Raw genomic sequence first — 22,258 nt, forward strand, 5'->3', positions numbered from 1 at the left:
ATCTCAGAGACAGAAGCAAAAAAGAAAATGCCTTTTACTATAGCAACAAGAAAAATAAAGTACCTAGGAATAAACTTAACCAAAGAGATAAAAGACCTGTACACTGAAAATTATGCAACATTGAAGAAAGAAATTAAGGAAGATACAAATAAATGGAGGCAAATACCATGTTCTTGGATGGGAAGAATCAACATCATCAAAATGGCCATACTACCCAAAGCAATTTACAAATTCAATGCAATCCCTATTAAAATACCAACGACATATTTCACTGACCTAGAAGAAATACTCCAAAAATTCATATGGAACCAAAAAAGACCCCGAATAGCAAAAGCAATCTTGAAACAGAAGAACACAGCAGGAGGAATCACGATACCAGACATCAAACAATACTACAAAGCCACTGTGATCAAAACAGTCTGGTACTGCCATAAGAACAGACATATAGATCAGTGGAACAGAATTGAAAGCCCAGAAATAAACCCAGTCCTCTATGGTCAACTAATCTTTGATAAAGGAGGAAGGAACATAAAATGGAGTGAGAAGAGCCTCTTCAACAAATGGTGCTGAGAGTACTGGACAGGGACATGCAAAAAAATGAAACTAGGCCACCAACTTACACCACACACGAGAATAAATTCAAGATGGATTAAAGACTTAAATGTAAGCCGTGATACCATAAAAGTCCTAGAGGAAAACATAGGCAGGAAAATTTCAGATATCACACGTAACAATATCTTCACGGATACATCTCCCAAGGCAAGAGAAATAAAGGAAAAAATAAACAAATGTGACTACATCAAACTAAAATGTTTCTGCTCAGCAAAAGAAAACATCAGCAAGATGAAAAGGAAACCAACCATATGGGAAAACATATTTGCCAATGATATCACAGACAGGGGACTGATCTCCAAAATTTATAAAGAGCTTATACGACTCAACATCAAGAAAACAAACAACCCAATTAAAAAATGGGCAAAAGACCTGAACAAACACTTCTCCGCAGAGGACATCCAGAAGGTCCATAGACACATGAAAAAATGCTCAACATCATTGGCCATCAGAGAGATGCAAGTAAAAACCACAATGAGATACCACCTTACACCTGTCAGAATGGCCATCATCAACAAATCAACAAACAAGAAATGCTGGCGAGGATGTGGAGAAATGGGAACCCTACTGCACTGTTAGTGGGAATGCAGACTGATGCAGCCACTATGGAAAACAGTATGGAATTACCTCAAAAAACTAAAAATGGAACTGCCATTTGAACCAGTGATTCCACTGCTAGGATTATACCCGAAAAATCCCGAAACCCTAAGTCAAAAAAACGTATGCACCCCTATGTTCATAGCAGCCCTGTTTACAATAGCTAAGTACTGGAAACAGCCTAGGTGCCCATCTGTGGATGAGTGGATCAAAAAACTGTGGTACATCTACACAATGGAATACTATGTAGCAGAAAGAAAGAAAGAACTCCTGCCATTTGTGACAACATGGATGGAATTAGAGAGAATTATGCTTAGTGAAATAAGCCAGGCAAAGAAAGCAAAATGCCATATGATATCACCCAATACAGGAAACTAAAGAGCAACACAAACAAACGAACTAAATAGGCAAAGACTAGAATAGTAGTCAGTAGGGGGTAGGGGGGAGGGAGAGAAGGTGGATAAGTAAGGGAAGGGTCAGGTCAAGGAACGTATATGAATGACTCATGGACATGGACAACAGGGAGGGATATAATTGTGGGAGAAGGGATGGGCTGGGAGGGGGGAGCAATGGGGGAAAAATGGGACAACTGTAATTGAATAACAAAAAATAAAATTAAAAAAAAAAAGAATGACTTGAAATTAGAAAACAACATCAAGAAAAAAACTCAAAAATAATCAAATACATGGACATTGAATAACATGTTATTAAATAATGAGTGGGTCAACAATGAGATTAAAGAAGAAATCAATAAGTACATGGAAACAAATGAACATACAACAACCCAAAACCTATGGGACACAGTTAAGACAGTCTTTAGAGGGTAGTTGATAGCAATACAGGCCTATCTAATGAAGACAGAAAAATGTCAAACAACCTAACCCATTATCTAAAAGAGCTAGAGTAGTGACAAAAATAAAGCTCACAGTGAATAGAAGGAAGAATATAATAACGAACAGATCCTACCTAAGTAACATAGAGACTCAGATCATAATTAAATGACATAGAGACTAAACAATAAAATAATTTAAAAGATAATTAATCCAGGAACTAGTTCTTTGAAAAGATAAACAAAATGGACAAACCTTTAACCAGACTCATCAAGAAAAAGAGAGAGTACCCAAATAAGTAAAATCAGAAACAAAAGAAGTAATAACTGATACCACAGAAATACAAAGGATTATAATAAATTACTATGAACAATATACCAGTAAATTGGACAACCTGGGTGAAGTGAATAAATTTCTAGAAACATACAATATTTCAAAACTGGTCAAGAAGAAATAGAAAGTCTTATTAGATCTATAACAACTAGCAAATTTGAAGCAATAATAAAAAAACTCCAAGCACATGTGGCTTCACAGGTGAATTTTACCAAACATTCATGAAAAGGGAAGACTCCCAAACTTTTCCTATGAGGCCAGTATTATCCTAATTTCAAAACCAGGTAAAGATACAACAAAGAAAGAATATATTACAAGCCAATATCTCTGATGAACATAGAAAAATTCTCAACAAAATATTGGCAGTCAGAATCCAGGAATATATTAAACAGATCATATACCACTATCAAGTGGTGTTTTTTTCAGGGATGCAAAGATGACACAACAATTGCAAATAATAAATGTAATAGACCACATAAGCAAAATGAAGGACAATTATCACATGATCATATTAATAGATGCTGAAAGCACTTGATAAAATCCAGCACCCAGTTATGATGAAAACACTCAGCAAAGTGGGAACAGAGGGAGCATACTTCAAAATAATAAAGACCAACTACAAGAAACTTACTGGCAACATCATACTCAATGGGCAAAAACTTAAAGCTTTCCTCTTAAGATCAGGAACAGGACAATGGTGTCTGCTTTCACCACTCTTATTGAAGAGAGTACTGGAAGTTCTACCCACACATATCAGGCAGGAGGGGAAAAAAAGCATCAAAATTGAAAAGGAGGAAGCAAAACTGACTATTTGCAGACTACATGATTGTGTATACAGAAAACCCCATAGTCTCCACCAAAAGACTACTCTACCTAGTAAGTTAATTTTGCAAAACAGCAGGATACAAAGTCAAGATTTAGAAATTGATGGCATTTTTGTACACCAACAATGAACTATCAGAAAGAGAATCTAAGAAAAAGAATCCTATTTATTAAAGCAATCAGAAAAATAAAGAACCTAAAATAAATTTATCCAAGGAGGTAAAAGACATGCTCTCAGTAAACTATAGAACACTGAAGAAAGAAATTGAGGAGGATACAAATAAATGAAAGCATATACTGTGTTCATGGATTGGAAAAATTAACATTAAAATCACCATCCTACCCAAAGCAATTTATAGATTCAATGCAATTCTTATTAAAATACCAATGACATATTTCACAAACCTAGAACAAATATTTCAAAAGTTTATATGGAAGAAAAATACCCTGAATAGCTTCAGCAATCCTGAGAAAGAAGAAAAAAGTTGAAAGGATCACAATACGTGATACCAAACTATTACAAGACCACTGTAATGAAAAGCATCTGGTACTGGAATAAGAAGACACATAGATCAATGGAACAGAATAGAGAGCCTAGAAATAACCCCATGTCTCTCTGGTCAATGAATATTTGACAAAGTTGACATGAGCATACAATGGAGTAAAAATAATCTCTTCAATAAATGACATTGGGAGAACTGGGATGGTACATGCTAAAAACAAACAAACAAACAAACAAACAAAAAAACTGGACCACCAACTTACACCAAACACCAGAATAAACTAAAAATGGATAAAAGTCTTAAATGTAAGTTGTGATACCATAAAAGTCCTTACAGTAAACAGTCCATAAAATTTTAGATACCTCATGTTGTAATATTTTTTTGCTAATATAACTCTAAGGCAAGGGAAATAAAAAAATCCCAAATGAGACTATATCAAATTAAAAAGTTTCTGCATGGCTAAAGAAACCATCATCAAAATAAAAAGGAAACTAAATTTATGGGAGAATAGTTGCCAATGATACAACAGACAAAGATTTAATCTCCAAAATATATAAAGAACACATACAACTCAACACCAGTAAGACAAACAATCCAATTAAAAAATGGACAAAGGACCTGAATAGACACTTCTCCAAAGAGGACATACAGATGGCCTATCAGCATATGAAAAAATGCTAGCCATTATAGAGATGCAAATTAAAACTACAATGAGATTTTACCTCACTCCTGTCAGAATGGCTATCATTAATCAATCAACAAACAATTGCTGGAAAAGATGTGGAGAAAAGGGAATGCTAGTGCATTGTTGGAGGGAATGCAGACTGATGTCGCCACTTTGGAAACAGTATTGAATTTCCTCAAAGTATTAAAAGTGGAAATTCTTTTTTATCCAGCAATTCCACTGCTGAATATCCCAAAACACTAATTCAAAAGAACTTATTCACCCCTATGTTCATAGCAGCGCTATTTACAAGAGCCAAGTGCTGGAATCAGCCTAAGTGCCCATCAGTAGATGAGTGGATTAAAAAACAGTGGTACATTTACATGATGGAACACTATGCAACAGAGAGAAAGAAGGAATTCCTGTCTTTTGTGACAGCATGATTGGGACTGGAGCTATTAGGCTAAGTGAAATAAGCCAGTTAGTGAAAGACAAATACCATATGATCTCACTTAAAAGAGGAATCTAATAAACAAAATAAAGTAACAATCAAAATAGAACTAGAGACATGGAAAAATGAAACAGATTGACAGCTTCCACCGGGGTTTGGGGAAATAGGAAATGGTGGGAAGAATTGAAAGAGATTAGTAAAAGTACATGCATGCATGACCCATGGACAGGGACAATGGTGAAGGGAATGATGGTGGAGTAGGGTTGAACTGGCAAAGGGCAAAGGGGAAACAATTGGGACCACTGTAATAGAATAAACAATAATAAATTAAAAACAAAATTCAAGGATAAAAGCTTAGAATGGTCACAATACTTATTTGAATTTAAATACTTTATTTTCTTAGAGTAAATAATCTTCATCCTTGAGCTCCTTGCAATATAATAGGATCTACAAAATATAAATACAAACACCTGTTTATGCATAGGTATGTATGTATTTATATCTATGCATCTATAGAGTCATAAATGTATGTAGACATATACATTTATTAATATATTATGAATATATATTCATTAAACATCCACTAAGGCAACACATTTAAAAATCATATATCCAGAAAGAACTCCATGAAGTCTTTGGACCTCTGTCTGTAAGTAGGTCACTTTTTTGTCATTTCAAAAAAGATGGCGGACTGGGCAGTGCACAAATATTAGCAATTGACAAAACTGGATGATGTACTTGGGTTTAATTGTTCTATCCTTTTGAGAAATGTGCATGTTTTAAAATGTTCATGTAAAATATTAAATATAAGAAATGGCAGTATATGTTGTTACTAAGGTTTTCTCTATTTTTTGTTTTGCTTTCACTGTTTATTCCTGATTTTTAAAAAATCATAGTTTCTATTGCACATGTATTATCTTTAGCAAATAATTTAATCACAGCTTGGTAACTGAAGTTGTTGATATGTACAGTAATATCATCAATTCATTCTGCAAAAGATTTTGTTATTATAAACTATTTCAAACATCAGGGTTATTTAAGAAGAATTTATATTGCAGCCATTTGATTATATTTTACCCAATCTAAGGTGGCATCAACCAACAATAAGATATGCTATTATTTTATGTATGATTGAGAATGAACTTCAACAATTAAATTACTGAATATTCTCTCATCTCTTTATATTTTATATTATTTTATTTTATTTGACTTGACTTATTTTATTAAAAACATTGTAGGATTATTTAAACATTGTTTATTACACCACATTTGAGCATATATAAAAATTAAAGTATTAGTAAAAATTTGATAATAATATTTCTAAAAATCTTTACCTCCTACTCCAAATAGGAATTTTCTTGAGAGTGCTGCTCCTTCACTTTTTTCTCTAACATTTTCTTTTAAGCTGCTGACACCTATTCTGAAAGTTTGTATTTACCTGTGTGTATTTTTTACATATGTAATATATTTTCCCCAGCTTTTTAAGTTGAAAGTGATCAAAACTATAGGGACATTAAAAAAAATTATTCAATGAATCCCTGTGAACCCTGATATATCACATATATTGCACAGTTTCTTCTTCTTTCATCATTTAGATTTTGATTAATTATTTAAAATAACTTATAGACATCATTACATGTCACTTCTAAAAATTTTAGTGTGCATCTTCTATGATGAGAACATTATCCAGCATAACCACAATCCCATTACACTATCTAAAAAATTTTCATTAAATAGTAATACATGAAATCCATAAGTAAGCTTCCCTGATTATCCCCAAATGGTCTTCTGTAACTTTCTGTTCCCTGACCCAATATTCAATCATGTTGATTAGTATATCTGTGAGTCTCTTTTAATCTGGGTTAATTTTGTGTGTGTGTGTGTGTGTGTGTGTGTGTGTGTGTTTGTGTGTGTGTGACATTGACTTTGTTGGAAAGTGCAGGCCTGTCTTTTTATAGAATGGCTCACTTATGGATTATCTAAATGGCTACTCATTAAAGTGTTTAGATTAAACATTTTTGGTAAAATGTTACATAGATAACATTGTATATGTCTAATTGTATCACGCCAAGGAGTCAAAGTGTTGGTTTTTTCCATTACTGTTACCGCTAAACTTAAACACTTTGTTAATCAGATAGCTACTATACTTTATAATGATAATATGCCCCTTAAAAATAAATATCTATTGAGAGATACTCTAAAGCATTGTCAATATCCCATTCTCCCAAAAATCTATTACATAATAATGTTAGTGTTCTTTATTATTCTGTTTAAACCAATTATTAGATTGGAAGCTAGAAAGCATTCTATAAGTTTTGATGCTGATGTTTTTTTTATTTTATGAAAAAATATCAAAAAGGTATATAGTCAACAGTTAAAATTGACATTATTTCCTATAGTCTCTAAATGGTATATTAACCAAATATTGTTTCCCATTGTCAAGTTTATCATCAAGAATCACAACTCAAGAAGCAAACAATTCAATTTAAAAAAGTGGCAAAGGACCTGAATACACTTCTCCAGGAGGATTAACAGATGGCCAGTAGACATATGAAAAGGTGATCAATGTCACTAATCATCAGAGAAATGCAAATTAAAACCACAATGAGATATATCACCTTACACCTTTCAGAATGGCTATCATCAACAAATCAAGAAAGAACAAGTGTTGCCAATGATGTAGAGAAAAGGGAACCCTCATGCACTATTGGTAGAAATGCAGATTGGTGCAGCCATTGTAGAAAGCAGTAAAGAATTACCTCAAAAGTTAGAAAAATGGAATTGACTTTTGACCTAGCAATCCCACTTCTGGGAATATATTTGAAGTAAAAAACCTTAAATACTAATTCATAAGAGTATATGCACCCATATGTTCATTTCAGCATTATTTACAATAGCCAATATTTGGCTATTATAAATAGAGTGGTTAAAAAAGCTGTGGTACATTTACACAAGAAAATACTACTTGGCCATAAAAAATAAGAAAATCTTACCCTTTGAAACAGCATAGATGGACCTGGAGAGTATCATGCTAAGTGAAATAAGCCAGTCAGAGAAAGACAAACACCATATGATTTCACTTATATGGAATGTAATGAACAAAATAAATTGACAGACAAAACAGACCCAGAGTCACACAGACAGAGAACAGACTGACAGTTGTCAGAGGGGTAAGGTGTGGGACAGCTGGGTGAGAAAGAAAGAAAGAAAAAAAGCCTCATAGACATAGACAACAGTGTGGTGATTACCAGAGGGAAAGGGACGGGGAGAGGTAGAAGAGAGTAAAGGGAGAATAAATGGTGATAGAAGGAGACTTGACTTTGGGTGGTGAACTCACAGTACAGTATATAAACAATGTATTATAAAATAGTACAATTGAAACTTATATAATTTATCAACTAATAAATTCAATAAAAAAAGAATGACAACCAAGTTTATACTTTGACAAGCAATGACACCTACCATATGAATTTGTCTGGCCAACAGAGATGATAAGATGTCATCAACTTTAGAACCATTCTCACTGCAGAGATGATACAGTGTAGAAAACTACACAAAGCTCACTTTGGAATAAATAAATTAGGGCAATTCTGAATTTAGCTAAGTAGTATTACATGGTTTTCTAAATACTTTTAGAAATGTCACAAAAGGTAATATCACACAAAAAAGAGATGAATGGTGTCTGTGATCTCCGGAGGCTGCTGAATCGGACCTCGGCCAACCATAAAAGATGACAACAGCAGCTTGGCCAACATTTGAGCCTGCGAGAGGTGGGCGAGGAAAAGGAGAAGGTGATTTGAGCCAGCTCTCAAAGCAGTATTCTAGTAGAGACCTGCCTTCTCATACAAAGATAAAATATAGACAGGCCACTCAGGATGCCCCTGAAGAGGTTCGGAACCGTGACTTCAGAAGAGAGTTGGAGGAGAGAGAGAGAGCTGCTGCAAGGGAGAAAAATAGAGATCGTCCGACTCGAGAACATACAACCTCCTCTTCAGTGTCAAAGAAGCCGCGATTAGACCAGATTCCCGCTGCCAACCTTGATGCAGATGATCCTCTAACAGATGAGGAAGATGAAGATGAAGATTTTGAAGAAGAGAGTGATGATGATGACACTGCAGCTCTTCTCGCAGAATTGGAAAAAATTAAAAAAGAAAGAGCTGAAGAGCAAGCCAGGAAGGAACAAGAACAGAAAGCTGAAGAAGAAAGGATTCGAATGGAAAACATTCTGAGTGGAAACCCTCTCCTTAATCTCACTGGCCCATCCCAGCCTCAGGCCAACTTCAAACTTAAAAGAAGGTGGGATGATGATGTTGTTTTCAAGAACTGTGCAAAAGGAGTAGATGATCAGAAGAAAGACAAAAGATTTGTCAATGATACGCTGCGATCTGAATTTCACAAAAAGTTTATGGAGAAATATATTAAATAGTACAGTTTTATGTGCTTAAAGACTATGAAATAGTATGATGAAAGATGAAAGGGATTCCTTTGTGGACCACATGATGCTATGAAAATGTGTCATCAACCAAGAAGCACCCCGATTGTGTGTCCGAGGGAGCATGGGGTGTCATACCTTTGCAGAAGCTCCTTTCTTGGCCTGAGACGAGCTCCTGAAGCATGCCCGAGAAGCCTGTGGCACTCACTGTTCTTCTGGATACTCAGCCGCCAGGTTTCTCTGGAATGAGAGTTTGCACAGTGACACACATTAGATGCAAAGACTAAGAAAGTTTTAAAATCAAACATGCATGAAATAAAACCTTTGGAAATTGAAAAAAAAAAAGAGATGAATTAGTGAATTCATAAATTAAGTGAATTAGTGAATGAGTGACTACATGAGTGATAAAATGTGTGTTCAAATAAGTGCATGTGTAACATTAAGTTATTATGGAAATGCTATCACAATAATGATTTGAAGATTTAATACATGGTATAGGAAAGGTTTCCCAGGAGAACAACATCCAGATAGGGATTAGTATACAGAAAGTTTATTGGAAAAGGTTTTGAGAATAAACATCTTTGTGGGTAGAAAAGATATCACAGGTCATTGGGTTGAACTGGGTTGCATTGTAGTCACCAATAACCCCCTTTGGTATGCTGTGAAGCTGGAACAGTCCTTCAGAGTTGAGCTCAAATAAAAGGAGAGAGCTGAGATGTAAGATTCCTTACTTGATCAGTCACTGAATACAGATCAGATCAGTACTTTGAAGAAGGCATGACCTTGAGGAAGGTGGCTTCCTTCAGCTTAGGAAATTCTTAAGGAGATCTGACAGCAAAGGAAATTTGTGTTTTAGTTATGAAGGGGATCTGAGTGACACATCATGACAGCAACTACAATGCATTCAAATACTACAAGTGTTAATGGAGTAAGTAGATTTAAATTGCATATAAATATATAAAACAAGGACTTATATGTAATAGACTATAGAAAATTATTTTAAAATGTCAATTTAAAATACATTATTTAAAAAATATAACAAAATGATGCTATATAAAGTCAAAGTTTAAGTTTTTATCCAATAGTATTGATACACGTTATAAAATATTGATAATATTTATATTATAAATAAATTAACATATACCGCACTAATTATGTGATACATATAGTAGAAAAATCTTTACAGTGTACATGTTTAGCTATTAGTCCATTTTGGGGGGGTTTGGATTCCTGACATCTAATTTGCCTGTTTGTTTGTTTAATGGGTTTGTTAAATCAAACATGTTATACAGGATGGGTTAATAATAGTTACTATGGAGTCTTGTAACAAACATTAGACATATTTTCAAACCTAAATTGTGTAATTTTGGTGAATATTCACTGATTTTCATCAACCTTAAAAATGAAATGTACAAAAGTAAAATTAAACTAAGCTACAGGTATAGACAGTTTCTAGTTTTATTTGGTCATCCTGAGTGCATTTATTTAATAAATTTTTTCTCTAAATATTTTATGGCCAGATTCTAGGCAGTGAATATAAAACAAGAACTAAGTTTAGAGCAATTGAGACTGACAATAAAACAACAATGAAGAAACAAAATTAGATCAGCACCATAGCAATAGGTCTACAAAAACAAAACCAACCTAACCAGTGGTTGAAGGAAGGCTTCCTAGGCTGTTTAAACCTTAATAAAGTTTTGAGGAAGAGTAGGAGTTACTCATCAATAAAAGGTGCATGGTGGGGTGGGAGGAGGCAGAAGGAAGACCGTATGCAGATAATAAACATTTATTAAGCATCTATCAAGCATCAGAAGCCCATCTAAATACTTTACACATATTATACCACTAATTGTCAAAACAACTCTATTGATCACATATAATGATTACACAACTTATATAAGAGGCTACTGAGAATTACAACATGTAAAGAATAAGCCCGCAGGCACACACAAGACAGAAGCAAAATTAAGACTTTGACCTTTGGGGAGGTAAATAGGTATGAAACAATGTCTTAATCTATTAAGAGAACTGTCAACATTTTAAGTCTGGTGGCATAAGAAGGGATGTGAGATCAGGAAATGAAATTCAATAGGCAATTTGAAACCAAATCATGAATGCTCTATATCAAGCTAATGAGTTTGAACTTCATCCTGAGAGACTTGCAAGATTGGATTTGTATTGTAGAAAGATTACTCTGATAGCACTGTGAAGAACTCACTGAGCTGGTCAGGAGTCCATTGCAGAATTCTAAACTGTAAGCAGTGAGTGCTGGAATTAAAGCATTTGTCAGAGGTAAAAAGAGAGGAGGAGATAGATTTAAATATAATTAAGTTGTAAAATCAACAGCACTTGATGCCCAGTTAGCAAAACAGAGGAAGTTAAAGAATAGATTGTGCCTGACTCCCAGGTTTCTGCCTTGGTAAATTGGGTGACTAGATGGGTTCACTAAATAAACCTAACTGCCAATAGAGCTTGCAAGAAAAATTATTCTTAAAATTTTTAAATGTTATATTCCAAAAATAACAGTATTTTGCCTAGAATATCAATGTTACCATTCCTTTAGATCATTTGGCATGATTTCAATTTGAGTCCAGGATTCTAGTTTCCATCACTCCATCTCTTTTCATACTTCAGTTTTCTGTAGACCTTCTTTGTTTTCTTCTAATATTTCCCTATTTTCTATGATATTTAAGAGTTGGATGATTTCTGAAAGTCCTCTCTCCTTGAGTATTAATTATCTATTACAGTAAACAAATGATCCAGAAACCAAAAGCTTACATAAAAAAGGATATTTTTTTCTCACATAGTCTCTGTGACTCATGAAGTTGGAAACAGCTTAGGTAAATGATCTGGCTTGGCATTTCTCATGAGGTTACTATCAAAATGTGGACCAGGGCTATAGTCATCAGAAGGCTTAACTATAGCTGAAGAATCCACTTACAAGGTGGCTCACTCACATGGCTGTTGGCAGGAGGCCTGTTTCTTGCACTGAATCTCTCCATTGGACCACTAGACACAGTGCCCTTGTGACCTGACAGTTGGCTTCTCCAAGAACAAGTGTACCAAGAGAATGATCATGGAGGAAGTTATAATGCCTTTTACAACCCAGTCTTGGAAATCACATATCATTACTTCCACTACACTACTTCTTAGAAATAAATCACTATGTCCACACCACACTAAATGGGAACAGAAATTATGAACTTTGATTAATAAAAATATATAAATATTAGCTCATAGATTGTAACAAATGTAGAAACACTAATATTAAGTATAGGGGAAATTGGGATTGGAAGGAAGAGGTATTGTGAAAATTGTAAATTTTGCTCAATTTTTTCTGCATTAAAAAATAAAGTCTAATACTTTCAAAAAGGATATTAGACATACTGGTAAAATGGACAATTCATACATAGCTGGGTGACTCAGTTGTTTGGAGTGCCATCCTGTACACCAAAAGTGTGCAGGTTCAATCCCCAGTCTGGGTATACGGCACATATCTAGGTTGTGGTTATACCCTGGTTGGGCACCTATGGGAGTCAACCAATCAATGTTTCTCTCTCACATCAATGTCTTTCCCTCTCTGTGTCCCTCCCTCCCTCCCCTATTCCCTCTCTAAAATCAATAAATATATCCTTGGTGAGGATAAAATAAAATAAATAAAATGGACAATTCAACTTGTACAGCAAATGAATAAATATCAAATATTAAAAAAATAGAAAGAAGGAGGAAAGGAAAGGATAAAAAGGCATTGTAATTACCTTTTTAAAAATTAAGAAAAAAATTTTCACTTGGCTAATTAATTTCTCTACCATTGACACCGTATTGAGATAATTGCATATATTTTTGTATTTTTGACACAAATATTATTTTATAAAACACAAGCTACAGTGTGGACCTGTGAGGTCTAAAAGAGATTCCAATAGACCACAGGATCTACTCACTGCTTTCATAATTCATTGCCTTGAGTAGCTTTCTATTGCCCCTTACTTTAAAATAAAAAAGAATTATACAACTTGGTAGTTAACAAAGTTCTGAAGTCAGACTAAATACGTTCAAGCCTTGTTTTATCACTAATTAACTGTGGATATCAAATTAGTCTAGTTACATATACAGGGGTCCCCAATCTTCAGGCTGAGAACTGGTAACTGTCTGGGTCTGTTAGGATATGGGCTGCATAGCAGGAAGTGAGCTTGAATGTAATGTGCTTGAATCATCTCCAAACCAGCCCTCACATCCTGGTCTGCGGAAACATTGTCTTCCATGAGAACAGTCCCTGGTGCCAAAAAGGCTGGAGACTGCTGACATAGTGAGCATTCAATGTTACCTACTACAAGTTTTTGCATTTATGCTTTGACATTAACCAATTGAATAAAAAATTCAGTTTAAATGTTCTAACCATATCTTTCCTATATTTCTAATAGAATTATTTTCATGAATATGCTTCCCATTTAGAAAACCCCTCTTAACTTGAAGCTAAAATGTTCCATTTCATATTTTCCAGGTTATCAGTAAAGGTAGTTTAATTTTTAATCATTATCTTTTTTCTTTCTTGCATAACAGAAAATTAGAAATATCTATTTTCCTTAATTAAGGCCAACATTGGAAGCAAATTCAATGCAGCAGGATCCTCGGAAGTGAAGCCACTGAACCCAAACCCAAAAAACATTGCACCATAAGACTACAGAGACAGTGACCTCAGCAAAACTAACCCCTAGACAGGCTGTGGGAAATAAGACAAATTATAATTGTATTTCAGAAAATATAACTTTTCAGAACACCAGTACTTGCAGTCACACACATTAAATGAAAAATTTCCCTCATTTGATGAAGTACTGAGCTCAGACTTCTGAGAAATTTGTCTATGAGGAGCAAGATGTTCCAGGCACCAGGTCTTTCTATTTCAGTTTTCTAGTTGCGTAAAGAAAATAGTACCAAATTTCAGAGATGGATATTATTAAACAACATTAGTTGTATTCATTCTGTTTCCCACTGACATAGAAACTTAAGATTTTTCCTTTCTATTAACACACTTGCTTTCATTACCTTAGCTAATGTAATCTTGAGAGAGCTTAAATGATTGAAGCAATACAGGAGAAAATAAATTTCTGTTTGGTGACACTTAGGATCTTAGGTCAAAGAAAAGGAATTATTATTTTTAGGTAGAAGGTACTGAAAACCCAGGCACTGTTAATTGATAATGCCTCTATCTGTCCTATATAGACCTAATTTGCTTCCATTAACTAGTTTCACTAATAACATAAAATAAAAAGGCAATGCATTTATCCTTTCATCTGTAATACATTTGATTAGATTTTCATCTCTGCAGGATGATTTTTAATACCAGATGTGCATCTTACTTTTATGGAGAACTTAAAGGAGTGTAATAATTCTCTGCAAATTGAGTTGCCAAAGCTGTACCAGAATTTTGATGTTTCCATTAATAAAAGATGTATGCCTGCAGGAGATACAGGTTTGTGATCTCAGGATCCAGAGTTTAGGGGAAAAGGGAAATGATTTGCATCTATCTTCACAATGATTAAATGTACAAGCATTCAGAAAGAGGAGCTCTAAAGTGTTATACAAATCTAACAAGACCTGTTTGGACCTAGGTCTTGTCCTGGCATGTATTTTTAATAGCTTTATCCATGTTAGATGCTGGCGCTGTATGTCATCGTAGCTTCAGAGCTGGGAACAAGGGCTATACTGAGAGAAAACTGAATATCAGGGAATCATTTCACCAAGCACACACACCTGATTGATCAAAATGCAATGCCAGAAGAAAAAAGACAATTCAAATGTCAGAAAAATTACAGTGACATCCAGGCCTAAAAATAGAATTAATAACTAATAAAGAAATGACACCACTCACAAGAAAAATAAGTAAACATACTTTAGAATCAACCATATCTCATATTTCACAGGTTGAAAATATATTATTAGAATCTGGGGATACTGTGCCTTCAAAATGTCTGTGGTGTTTTAAAATCCATTACAAAATACACCTGCCAATGAATACAATCTAGTCTCTATTTTAATCAATTAATTTTTATTGTGAATTTTCTATGCATAAGGCACTATACTAGATATTATAAGAGAAAAACAGGAATCGATTGAGTACTGAGTTTTTTTAAAATGTAAATTCCTTTAATTTTGTTTAAATAAAAATATAATTATAAATTTACACTAATTATAAAATTTTCTAGACAGAAAAATATGCTAAAACATAAAACTGCTGTCTAGAGGGGAGGAAGATGGTGGTGAAGTACGTAGCAGTGTTGTCTGCCTGCTCCTATCGTGGAAAGCTTGGGATACGGACAAAGAGATGAGTGAGTGAGTGAGTACAAACTATGGACAGCTCGAGTGGGGAAGGGAGAGTGAAAGCAGAGTGGGTAAGGGTAGAAGGCTTGCCCTCGGTCTTGAGAGGATTCACTGAACACACCAAGCCCCACGCTCCCACCGCATCACACCCCAGAAGGACAGCTACAGACCAGCTCATGGACCAGAATCTGCTTGGAGATTGCAGCCTAGTGTGGGCATGGGGACCAGTGGAGTCCTGTAGGGGAACAATTGAAAGGTTTCTGTGAAGTGGACGGAGGTGCGGGAGGACAGCAAGTGGCCCAGACTGTGGGAAGCTGTATGATCTGAATCTGGGTGGAGATCCCCCAACATGCAGGTCTGGGCTGGCAACCCCATGCCCCAGGTGCATGCATCGCAGTGCCAATTAAAAAAGAGGAGCTGAATTGGGCTGGGAGAGCTGCATTAGAAACACAGTCTTGGTCATAGCTCCAGACCAGCGGTCAGGGCACACAGGCGAACGGTGAGACGGCGAGTGACCCAGAATATGGGAAACTGTGTGAACTGAGTCTGGTGCTGGCGGCACCACATACCAGGCACGTGCATACATCGCGGCGCCACTGATCAGAAAAAAGTGGAATTGGGCCGGGAAAACTGCATTAGAAACACGGTCTCGGTCAGGGCCCAAAGTGGGCAGGCAGAGCGCACAGGCAAACGGTGAGGCGCTGCCAGCCAGGGACAGACACAGCTAGGTGCGGTGGTTCAGAACACAGAGACTTCTTGGGAGGAGGAGCAAAGGCAGGATCCAAGGCAGAGTGGGGACTAGGATCATGTGCACTGGCTTGCCAACAGAACAGCGTTACTAGAGAAGCATGAGAACTGCTGGAGGGTGCCGCAGGAAAAGTGGGGAGAGACCCAATCTGTGGCTCAGAGCAGAGAGTTACAGCAGGCCCCTGAGTGAGAGAAAAGCAGCCACAGAAAACAGCCAGAGCTCCTCACAGCCAGCCAACCAAAAAAAAAAAAATCGAAAATCATGGAATTTTGACCAGGTGTGGATCCAGAAAAAGAAGGCTGTACACAAAGGCTAAAATGAGTAAAAACATTTTTAATTTTTTATAAACATATTTTTCCCTTTAAACTCTCTCTTTAATCTGTTTTATACCATCTCTCCCTCCCATCCTTCATCTTTAATTTTTGTTTGTTCATTTGTCTGTTTTGTTTAGCCTCCCTTTCACACTAAATATATAGCATATAACTATTATATAACTCTAATACTATACACTACAACTTTCTTATTTTATCCTGCATTCCTCCCTCTCTCTTTTTTTTATTAACATACAATGTAAATATTACTTAATGTCTTGCATAGTCTTAATACTACATGCTACTATTATTACTATATCATCTTCCCTCTCAAAAATCATCTTTTTCTGCATTTAAAACAACTCTTACCTATTTCTACTATAGTATAATAGCCCTAACCTTTTTACATTTATATTAATACTGGCTCATTTACTGCTGATAGTGGGATAGAGGGTGGGGGATATTCTTGAGGGTGTGGGTTTACAGCCTGGGCTGGGTGTTTATGTTTTTAACAGCATCTCCATAAAAGAACTCAAGACAAGGTGGGCAGAGTGACTCTCAATCAACTAGCTGGACAGAAGGTCCCACCAAAGAGTAATGGAAATATAACCAGACAGCATAAACAAACAACATAAAGGGTACCCCAAGAACATCAGGCTCAGGAGATCAAAGAGACTGCACCACTGAAACCCTCAGATCTCCTAAACTCCTGTAAAGAATCTCATACCACAAAGGCGGGAAATCAAAGCAGACAAATCCAAAAAACATAAACAAAGAAGAATCAAACATGGGAAGATGCAGAAACAACTTCCGAATGAAAGAGAAAGAGGAATCCCCAGAAAGAGAGGTAGATGGAATAGACATAACCCAAATGTTAGACATGGAATTCAAAAAAATGGTGATGAAGAAGCTCAATATACTCGACAACCTCAAAGGTAACTATGATAATCTTCAAGGAAATTACCAACAGCTCCAAGGAAATTAAAGAAAATTTATGGAGAACTACCCCAACATAAAAAAGGACATAGAAACTATTAACAAGAACCAGGAAGAAATGAAGAATACAATCTCTGAACTAAAAACACAGTAAAATCAATCAAAAGCAGGCTAAACGAAGCAGAGGATTGGATTAGTGAGTTAGAGGACAATGTAGAAAAAAATTCCCTGACAATACAACAAAATAAAAAAGGATTGAAAAAGTATGAAGAATTTCTAAGAAAATAACAGGACAACATAATATCTGGATCATAGGAATATAAGAAGAGGAAAAGCAAGGAATAGAAAAACTGATAGGAAAAAAATGACAGAAAATTTCCATAACCTGATGAGAGAAAAAGTCATGCAAGTCCAAGAAGCACAGAGAGTTCCAATAAAGAGAAACCCCGAAAGGCCCACTCCAAGGCACGTCATAATTAAAATGGCAACATTCAAAGACAAAGAAAGAGTCCTAAGAAGCAGCAAGATTAAAACAGCAAATAGCATACAAGGGAGCTTCAATAAGGCTATCATCAGATTTCTCAACAGAAACACTACAAGCCAGAAGAGAATGGTCAAAAATATTTCAAGCAGTGAAAAACACAGGCCTACAACCAAGAATACTCTACCCAGCAAGGCTCTCTTTCAAAATGGAAGCTAAAATAAAGAGTTTCTCAGACAAAAGAAGACTAATAGAATACATGTCTACCAAACCAGCATTGCAAGAGATGCTAAAAGGAATGATCTAAGAAATGAAGGGAAAAAAAAGAGAGGGAAAGGAACACAGGTACAAAGGGAAATGAATAAATACATGTCAATAATAAACATAAAATGATTAAATGCTCCAATTAAAAGACATAGGGTAGCGGAATGGATACAAAAACAAGACCCACATATTTGCAGTCTACAAGAAACACATCTCAAAACAAAAGACTTACACAGACTGAAAGTGAAGGAATATAAAAAAATATTCCAAGCAAATGGACATAAAAAAAAAAAAAGCTATCATAGCAATACTCATATCAGACAAAACAGATTTCAAAGCAAGGGCCATAAAGAGACAAAGAAGGACATTTTATAATACTTAAGGGAACAATCCATCAAGAAGATAAAACACTGCATACCCAACATAGGAACACTCTAATATATAAAGAAAATGCTAGGAGACCACAAGAAGGATATTAACAGCAACACACTCATAGTAGGGGACTTTAACAATCCTTTATCAAAAATACACAGATCTATGAAGCAAAGAAACACCAAGGATATACAGACACTGAACAACACACTAAACCAAATGAACTTAACTGGTATGTATAGAACTTTTCACCCCCAAAAGTCAAAATATATATTCTTTTTAAATGCACATGGGACATTTTCAAAGATAGACCACATGATAGGACACAAAACAAGCCTCAACAAATTCAAGAAAATTGAAATGATATCAAGCATCTTTTCAGACCACAATGTTTGAAACTAGAAATCAACCACAAAGAAAAAAAGCAAAGACACCCAAACTCATGAAGAATGAATAACATGCTATTAAATATGAATAGGTTAACAATGACATCAAAGAAAAAATCATGAAGTTTCTGGAAACTAATGATAATGAACACACAATAGCTCACAACCTATGAGACACAGCAAAAGCAGTTTTGAGATAGAAGTTCATAGCAATACAGGCATATCTGAAAAGGATAGAAGAATCTCAAATAAAAAATCTAACCCTACAGCTACAAGAACTAGAACAACAACAACAAACAAAACCCTGGGTGAATAGAAGGAAGGAAATCATCAAGATCAGAGCAGAATTAAATGACATAGAGACCAAACATTCAAAAGATCAATGAAACTAGGAGCTAGTTCTTTGAAAAAAATAAACAAAATTAACAAGCTTTTAACCAGGCTGATCAAGAAAAACAAAAGAGAAGACCCAAATAAACAAAATCAGAAACAAAAAAGGAGAAATCACGAGTGATACCAGAGAAATACAAAGGATTGTAAGAAATTACTAAAAACAACTGTATGGCAAAAAATTTGACAACCTAGATGACATAGACAAATTTCTAGAAACATATAACCTTTCAAACTGAATCAAGAAGTAGAAAGTCTCAACAGACCAATAACAAAGAATGAAATTGAAACAGTAATAAAAAAATATCCTGGCACACAAAAGCCTTGGACCAAATGGCTTCACAGGCAAATTTTTCAAAACATTTAGGGAAGAACTAACTCCTACACTCCTCAAACTATTCCAAAAAATCCAACAAAGGGGATAACTCCCAAACTCTTTCTATGAAGCCAGTATTACTGTAATTTCAAAACCACGTAAAGACACAACAAAAAAGATAACTACAGGTCAATATCACTGATGAACATAGATGCTAAAATCCTCAATAAAATATTGGCAAACAGAATCCAGCAACATATTAAAAAGATCATACACCATGATCAAGTGGGACTCATCCCAAGGATGCAAGGATAGTTTAATATTCACAAATCAATAAATATAATACATCACCTATACAAAATGAAAGACAAAAATCACATGATCATATTAATAGATGCAGAAAAAGCATTTGATAAAGTACTACACCCATTTCTAATAAAAACACTCAGCAAAATGGGAATAGAAGGATCATACCTTAAAATAATTAAGGCTATATATGAGAAACCTGAAGGCAACATCATACTCAATGGACAAAAACTGAAAGCATTCCCCCTGAGATCAGGAAGAAGACAAGGATGTCCACTCTCACCACTCCTATTCAACACAGTGTTGGAAGTCCTAGCCACAGCAATCAGACAAGACAAAGAAATAAAAGGTATCCAAATTGGATAAGAGGAAGTAAAACTATCATTATATGCAGATAACATGATAGTATACATAGAAAACCCTATAGATTCCACTCTAAAGCTACTCGATATAATAAGCGAATCTGGCAAAAATAGCAGGGTACAAAATAAATATACAGAAATCAAAGGCATTTCTGTACACCAACAATAAAATATCAGAGACAGAGACAAAAAAGAAAATACCATTTACTCTAGCAATGAGAAAAATTAAATACCTAGGAATAAACTTAACCAAAGAGATAAAAGACCTGTACTCTGAAAATTACATAACACTGAAGAAAGACATTAAGGAAAATACAAATACATGGAAGCAAATACCATGCTCTTTGATAGGAAGAATCAACTTCATAAAGTGGCCATACTACTCAAAGCAATTTACAAATTCAATGCAATCCCTATTAAAATACCAATGACATATTTCAGCGACATAGAACAAATACTCCACAAATTCATATGGAACCAAAAAAGACCCTGAATAGCCAAAGAAATCTTGAGGCAGAAGAACACAGCAGGAGGGATCACAATACCTGACATCAAACTATACTACAAAGCCACTGTGATCAAAACAGTCTGGTCATCGGCAGCCGTCCGTCTCGAGAGACGATGGTGTAGCTTCTTAAGAGTCTATCTGCACCGCCGAGAATGGCTGTGCAGTCCGACTCGGGAGTGACACGGTATCTGTCTCCTCCCGTGTTGAATCGACATCTTGCGATGATGCTGGAGTGTCCTCTCCAGTGAAGCTGAAGCTAAAGAGCCTGGGCAGAGTGATATGGAGCAGACCCCCCTCTCTTCGCAGCTGAAGGGTCCAAGGGAAAGACGGAGTCAATACAGCTTGGCTTCAGGTGCGCCGCAGGAGTCTGGTACTGGCATAAGAACAGACATATAGATCAATGGAACAAAATAGAGAGTCCAGAAATAAATCCAGGACTAAAAGGTCAACTAATATTTGATAAAGGGTGAAGGAACATAAAATGGAGTGAGAAGAGCCTCTTCAACAAATGGTCCTGGGAGAACTGGACAGCGACGTGCAAAAAAAGTGAAACTGGACCACCAACTTACACCACACACGAGAATAAACTCAAGATGGATCAAGGACTTAAATGTAAGCCATGATGTCATAAAAGTCCTAGAGGAAAACAGGCAGAAAAATTTCAGATATTCCACATAACAATATTTTCAAGGATACATCTTCTAAGGCAAGAAAAATAAAGGAAAAAAAATAAACAAATGGGACTACATCAAACTAAATAGTTTCTGCTCAACAAAGAAAACACCAGCAAGATGACATGGGAACCAACCATATGGGAAAACATATTTGCCAATGGTACAACAGATAAGGGATTGATCTCGAAAATATTTAAAGAACTTACATATCTCAACACCAAGAAGACAGACTGCCCAATTAAAAAATGGGCAAAGGACCTGAACAAACACTTCTCCAAGGAGGATATTCAGAGGGTCTATAGGCCTATGAAAGAATGCTCAACATTACTAGCCATCAGAGAGATGCAAATAAAAACCACAATGAGATACCACTTTACACCATTCAAAATGACCATCATCAACAAATCAACAAACAGTAAGTGCTGGTGAGGATGTGGAGAAACGGGAACCCTACTGCACTGTTGGTGGGAATGCAGACTGGTGCAGCCACTATGGAAAACAGTATGGAATTACCTCAAAAATCTAAAAATGGAACTGCCTTTTGAACCAGTGATTCCACTACTAGGATTATACCCAAAAAAATCTAAAACCCTAATTCAAAAAAACTTATGCACCCCTATGTTCATACCAGCACTTTTTATG

The 22,258-nt window shown here is 35.5% G+C and overlaps 1 pseudogene; it reads left to right on the plus strand.

The window, feature by feature from the left end:
- Window positions 1-8,493: 8,493 nt before the first annotated feature.
- On the plus strand, window positions 8,494-9,583 carry LOC150019098 (spliceosome-associated protein CWC15 homolog pseudogene; annotated as a pseudogene).
- The last annotated feature ends 12,675 nt before the right edge of the window (window positions 9,584-22,258 follow it).

Source organism: Furipterus horrens, unplaced genomic scaffold, assembly GCF_987537825.1.
Source record: "Furipterus horrens unplaced genomic scaffold, mFurHor1.1.pri manual_scaffold_2, whole genome shotgun sequence".
Classification (NCBI taxonomy): Eukaryota; Metazoa; Chordata; class Mammalia; order Chiroptera; family Furipteridae; genus Furipterus; species Furipterus horrens.